The sequence below is a fragment of the Anomalospiza imberbis genome, chromosome 7, assembly GCF_031753505.1.
Source record: "Anomalospiza imberbis isolate Cuckoo-Finch-1a 21T00152 chromosome 7, ASM3175350v1, whole genome shotgun sequence".
Taxonomy (NCBI): domain Eukaryota; kingdom Metazoa; phylum Chordata; class Aves; order Passeriformes; family Viduidae; genus Anomalospiza; species Anomalospiza imberbis.
In genome coordinates, this window is record NC_089687.1 from 29,969,034 (window position 1) to 29,975,731 (window position 6,698).

General features: G+C 40.3%; 1 long non-coding RNA gene across 2 annotated transcripts; it reads right to left on the reverse strand.

The window, feature by feature from the left end:
* Positions 1-881: 881 nt before the first annotated feature.
* Positions 882-3,198, reverse strand: LOC137477630 (uncharacterized). Of its 2 annotated transcripts, none has more exons than XR_011001110.1 (3): positions 3,110-3,198; positions 2,835-2,973; positions 882-1,036 (listed from the first exon to the last, which is right to left on the reverse strand). It is a non-coding gene; the product is annotated as an uncharacterized lncRNA (long non-coding RNA). The 2 variants fall into 2 exon arrangements; XR_011001109.1 differs by lacking the exon at positions 882-1,036 and adding an exon at positions 2,043-2,120.
* Between the last annotated feature and the right edge of the window lie 3,500 nt (positions 3,199-6,698).

Sequence of the window (6,698 nt, forward strand, 5' to 3'; positions counted from 1 at the left end):
GCCTTCACTGGCAAAAATGCTAAGTGTTGTCTGTTGTTTGCTGTAATAAGGTACAGACAAAGATGTGGGAGCCAAGCAGGGGGTGTTAACAGGCAGGTTTGGGGCTGACCCAGAAGCTCCTGCTGGGAATGCATTCCATAGATGACCAAGCATCTGATGATTTTCCAAAGGACAGTTTGAGGAATAGGGCCAAGGTTGTCAAAGCTCAGCAAAGGAATTTCTGGGCTTGTAGGTTTAGCTTTGGCAAAATATATTAAGGGGCAATAGATACCAGTTACCTGGCCTCTAAGGTATGTTGTTTATAGGAGTTTAAAATAGAGAAATAATTTTAAAATCCATGTAAATCTAGAGGCTCATCTTTTAGATAGTTTTACAAGAACTGATCTCAAGGAAGGAGGCTTCTGCAACCTTGCTCCTTGTCTTTTTCAGCAGAAAGCAATGAGGATAGACAACTATAGGCAATAAGAATAGGCAACAATAGAACTAGATGTTCTACATCTAGTTAGGGAAATATTAGTGATTTTGTTAATAACTAAGCCACTTCATTTAATTCTAACTTCCTTCTTTGTTTTTCTGGAGTGGGATGATAACTTTCCATTGCCTTTGCTTTCTAAAAATGTATCTCCTGTGGCACTGTTTGATGGCTTTCATTCATGTGTGTTGAAATGTTTTGGAGAGAAGTCTAAATGTTCAAAAATGTGCTTTCTCTGCCTGCAGGTTTTTTTGATATTTGGCTTTGTTTTTAGTTGTAAAGGCTTTTGGTAACAGAGCTGGCTGAATACTTTCATATAAAAATGCCATTTTGTTGAGCCCCAAATATTTAATTCGTAATGTCCATGGTGAGAGCATTTGCCAAGCCTGGAGCAGGGTTCCAGGTGAAGAGTGCCTGGATTTCTGAAGGTTTGTCTTAAGGGTTGTGGATGCAGGGAACTGCCAGGGCTTCAGATTTTGGTCAGTCTTCCTCTGCTGGAGCCTGAGAGCCATCATTTCCTGCTGCTCCTCAGCTAAATTGTCATCTTTGCTCTGGTCATGAAAGCTGACAGGAACATCAATATCACTAAGTGGTTGCAGGGCCTGGGGAATTTAGCACATGTTAGTTTTTGGCCTGAATTGGACTGTAACCTAGAAGAGTAAAAAAAAAATCAACCATGAATGGAAATCTTGCTTTCTAGCCTGTTCTTTTGTAGTCTTCACCTGGTGCTAATGAGAAATAGAAAATCAGAGTCTCTTGTGCTCGAGGCATTTACACCCTCTTCAGTTGGATATTTTGTAATGCTAGTTTAATGCATTAATGCATTTGAGACTTAATGCAAATACTTATTATTGCTTGTGACTGATATACCCCCTAAAAAAATATATCCCCTAAAAAAAAAAAACAACAACCAAAACCAAACAAAACCAAAAAAAACCACAGAAAAATTATGACCATAAGAGATCAACATGGGAAAATTAACTATTTCCTCTACTTTAGCTGAGTAGAAACTTTCAGGCTTTCCACACTTCCAGGTTTTAACTGCCTGAACTTTAACATCCAGCTCAACAATCGTTGCACAAACCAGCAGAGGTATCACAGTAATATTGGTCTTTTGCAGCTGGTATGGTGAACGTTACCAATGCTGCCTTTTCCAAGCCAAGTGAGATAGGATTCCTTCCCCATGGAAAAGGAAAAATGTATATTCTTGTTTCAGTGCTGAGCAGCTTATGTTCCTTCTGTCCCAAACAGACATGAGTTTGTTATCTTGCATTTATATTCTTAATTTGTCCATAATTGCTTTCAGGAATCACATCTGAGGCCAGCCTTCATTAATATGTTAATTGTGCACTCCCTCCCAGTAGATTTTTCCGAAGCTAAGAGTAAACAGAAAGGTTTATTCCCCTCACCTTCCCCCAAGCCCTCTAAACAGAAAAATATTTTTATGAGCTACTTGACTAGGCTCAGATCACCATGATAATGGGGCACATTTATTTCCTGGTTTTGGATCTGCCCAAAATAGCTGATCAGATTCCCTCTGTTGGAACAGATCAGAGGCTCATAAGGTCAGAACAAAATAGCATTTTTTATTGAGGTGCAGTTTGGAACCACTGTACACATTTCCTCCATCCTATTCCATGTGGATATGCTAAATGGGTATAAAAAAAAAAGCTGACATTATCAAAGTACTACAGGGAATTACCCACACACTTGCTGTTAATTAATGTGAGATGTGCAGAGAATTTGCCCACACTGCTTTGAAAATCTCAGCTAAAACATTTTAATGGTGAGTATTTTTGGGGAATGAAACATAGAAGAAGCCCTGTGAACCAGGCTTCTTAACTGTTTATTACCTCTCTCCACTCTTGAGCTGGATTTATAGAAATGTCATTTATAGAAAAGTCTTAGAGTACATTTTTGAGTTGTCCTGAAGGCAGCCCTCATACCTTTCCAGTCAGGAAGCATAACAAACATGGATTAAAATTATTTTTGTAAATAATTTAAAACATCTGTTGGAATTAGGGTTCTTACAGCAACGTCTCTTTCTCTGTTAAGATTGATGATAAACTGTGCAAAAGAAGTCCAACAGCAATGGGTACAAAAATAATTCACTGCCTATTCCTTTATTTGTCTTTTGCTTTTATCCTGCCACAAATGGGGGCAGCTTGTGAAATCCCTGTAGGTTGGCTGGCTGAGTAGGGGTGTTAATTGTCAGCTATAATTGACGTGCTAAAGGCTTCCTGAGAAAATTTGTACTTCTGTATCCATTGATATCCTTCTTTTCTTTGCTATCAAGTCACTTCTGGTTCCCCCTGCTGCCAAATGTTCCCAATTCCACCCAGTCTGTAATTGCCCTCCTCACCTGCCCAGTGCATCCTGCTGTGGCCAAAGGCTCAGGGAGTTCCTGACATGGTCTGCATTATTCATTTCCTAGTTCCTGAGGCAGAAACTAAATCATGACAAGACTATTTAGGCTGGTTTAGTACCCATTCCAGTAAAGCCTGCAGTGCACATATGAGCAGAAAAAAAGTGTGCATATACTTGCAAAAGGTACAGAAGGCTCATATTTTACTTATTTCCTTCCATTTAAATACAGCTTCAAATGTTTCCATCCCCAGGCCTTAGACATTCACATACATGTTGGTCATCTTTGCAAGTACATGGATTCAGGATGGTCACAACAGGCATATGAGAAAATCATTTTGGCAGCTGGAAAACCAACAAAAGTGATGCCTACCTCTGCTCCTTCCCTAAGCTCTTGCAAGCTCACTCAGTCCATCAGATTCTTTATTGCAAGTCATGATTCATTCCACAGCTGAAATTGTGACTTGTGTACCTCATCTTTCCTTCTCTGAAACTTCCTGACTTGTGCTCTCTGTCAATCCAGCATTTTGGATCCATGTGCTTTCCATCCTGCACATGATGAGTGTCTGCTCCTTCTCCATAATGGCATGTGCATTCAGTGTGACTGTGCTCCCTGCCTTTGCACTTTAGGCACTGTCAATGAGATGCAAAGCCTTTATTTTTCATCTAAATATTTCTCCTACCTCTGCTTCCCTGGATCTGCCATGTATCTGTATTATCTCCTTTCCAGTCCATGTGCCCCTTTGCAGAGAATGGATAAAAATTGATTTTTGTTCTGTGAGTAAATTGTACTTGGACGAAAGGAATTGCTCCTACAGGATGTATGAAGGATTTTTGTGGAAAGCACCCAAGGACCATTGAGAGGTGTTTTTCATAGCTCTTAAGACTTTCCTATAGGTTTGTTGAAGATAAGCCAGATGAGAAGGTGCAGTGGACTCCAATAATAGGGGCCAAGGGGCTTTACATCAGTGTGTTACTTCTCTAAGCTGGCATGGCACTTACTTCAGGTGTGCTCAGTCTGCAGCTAAATCCTTGCTTGAGCTGCTGTTTAATTCTCAGTCTTCTCCCCATCCCCCCACATCCTCCATAAATCACCTCCAGGGATCTTGAGTGAGTCTTTCATCAAAGCTTTATGGAACAGATGTATTTCTGTTTCAGTCCACCCTTTCCATAGTGTAATAACTTTGATTTTTGTAGAGGGCCAATGAGTGTAGCTGTTCAGATTTTTCTGATTGCCTATAATGCTGATTCCATTTCCTGGTAAAGTTAATTTCACTACGCTTTTCCAAGCTTCCTGAGTCACACATTAATGGTGCCCATTGTAGCAAATAGGAGCCAAGCTATCCAGGGGATGTCAAACACTGTCTGTGAAGCCTATCAAATAAGGCCTTTCCCACCAGGATCCATGTAATTCTCAGCCTTGCCATACAAAAGGATGTACACCATATAATTGGCCCCATTTAACAGTTTGTGTTCCTGCAATCAGTGAAAGCTCTCCTGTGATTCCCAGTATTGCCCATCTAGGTTGTGTTTAGCAGTTCACCTCCAAAATAGTTGAAAAAGTAGAGAGATGACAAATAGGTGTCAGGTTTGAGAACAAGGAGGTCCTGCAGCTAGTTCTGTGCTGCCCTACTTTGGGGCTAAATCTCGTGGCTGAGGTGGCCTTTGCCTCGCAGTGCACTGGTCATGGCAATAAGGGCTTCAAAGAAATCTAAATGCCTTAATTTCTATTCAGTGCATTAATCTTTTCCGTTTTAAAGAAAACAATTTAAAGCAATCTGGAAGGCATGTAAAAAGTATTTTAAATTGGTGATATTTATAGCTGTTTCATTTTTTTTGAAGTCCCCATTCTTAACAGGCAGTTACAGCAATTCAGTAGCAATCCAGTTCCTGCCAGTAACCTTCTCCTAGGAAAAAGGATTTCAGTAAGCTTTATCACTCAGCATAGCCAACAGAAATATTTGATACTAAGAGCAGTGGAACCAGAAATCCACTTCAGATGTCCTTCAAACAGCTAGATGAGCAATTCAAGGGGATGTGGAATAGGAAACTCAGAAAATGGAGCTTGACTTTGATACTTACTTGGTGTGATAGAGTAATTTACTCTCCATATAGATCTTACTGTATAAGAAAAAGGAAGAAAGAGGAAGCAGTAATGTGTCACCTTATCTAAATAAGGTACCTGTCATTCCTGAAATTCTGTTTAAACTATGATGGATGCTCTTATTCAAGAAGAGAGATTTTTCCCCACAGTGAAAGACGATCCTTTCAAACAGAAAAGGACTATGATGAGACCAATTTTCCTTCTTATGGATGAGGCTGAAACAATGCAAAAATAGCTGCAGAGCAGGTGCCCTGGGATTCCTCTCTGACCATTTGCAATGTGTACAGTCATAGAAAAGGCAGTGATCTGAACAGAAAAACAGCTGGAATTGTCTTGCTAGAAACATCTTTAATCTTTGAAGTGGTAGCATACTCTCCTAGGTGATGCATTTGTTTACTAAGAAAGTTTTGTTTTCTTTTCAGTTAATTTTGATTTACTGATCTGTCATTCCAGAACTTAAATATTTTTGCTATTTATCCATGGTTCTAATGTCAATGCTAATTTAAGACATTAGCTAGAAATAAAGCCGTGGTGTTTACTCTTTTTTTCTTTTATTTTCCCAAAGTAAATGTGGAGTTTTTCCCCCTGTAGCTTCTATTCAAACACTATTTTTAAAACAGCTAATCTGGGTACTGCATTGACCTATTCCTTACTAATCTAGAGGACAACTCTCTGAAATGTATGGTGAAATCATACATTCTCTTCAGCAGTGAAATCATGTCCTACACAATACATATCATAAAGCAAATTCAGTGATCTCTCTCCTAGACTAAATATAATATAGTAATGGAGAAGTGTTTTGTGCTGTAGCAGTGCCAATTAAAACCTACTTCAGCACATTAAACAGTGTGACTTGAGCCCCTGGATATAAACAGTGGAACCTGTGAAGGTACTCCCTGGTGCAGTGCATGCATGGGTGCTGGGGGGAGCACAAATGAGCACTGCCTGCCTGGATCAAAAATTACCATTATTTTGTGCTGTTTGTAGCCTCAGCTGGGAAGCCAGGGACTAACTCAGCCACTGTAAAGCTGCAAAATAACTTAAAATCCATAACTCATTATGTGCACTAAGTCACTGAAGCCTGGAAGGTGGCCCAGGCATTCTCTGAGCTGATCAACCTGTCAGCATTCTTGAAAATATATTTCCGTGAGCTGTGGGGTTCCCTTCTTCATGGCTTGGGAGCCTTTGTGCTGCACCTATCCTTCTGAGTGGTGATTTTGGGGAATGGAGATTTAGGAGATGGCTATACATCCATGCACAAAAGAATATTTGATGGTTTTTGTGTGTTCTTTTGTCCAAAGCAGTCGAGTACCGTACTGACAGTGATGGCGTCACATACAGGAAATAAAGTGAGCAAGGGCTTAGACAGCTCTTTCTTACAGCCCACCCACTGGAACCACAGGCTTCGTATTAAAATGAATGAGTTGCATTTATAGAAAGTTTATTGAAAGACCTTCCTAAACTGCTTTACTGTGCCTCATATATGCTGTTGCTCTCAGGAGCCAATTATGGTCTAGGGACACAGCAGGGCTTTGCAGGCCTGCCTAGAAGTCCCAAACCCTGCTCTGACTGAAAATCCTGCAGAAGCAAGTTCATTTACACCTCTTTGATGTGCTGTTTCATTGTTTACACAGTATTTTCATCAGTGTGCTGCTCATTAAGCATGGGAGAACCTGACAGACGGGACCTGGAACACTTGCCATCAAATTTAGCCCAAGTCTATCTGACATCTCAGCAGGGGAAGTGGAGAGCTGTGAT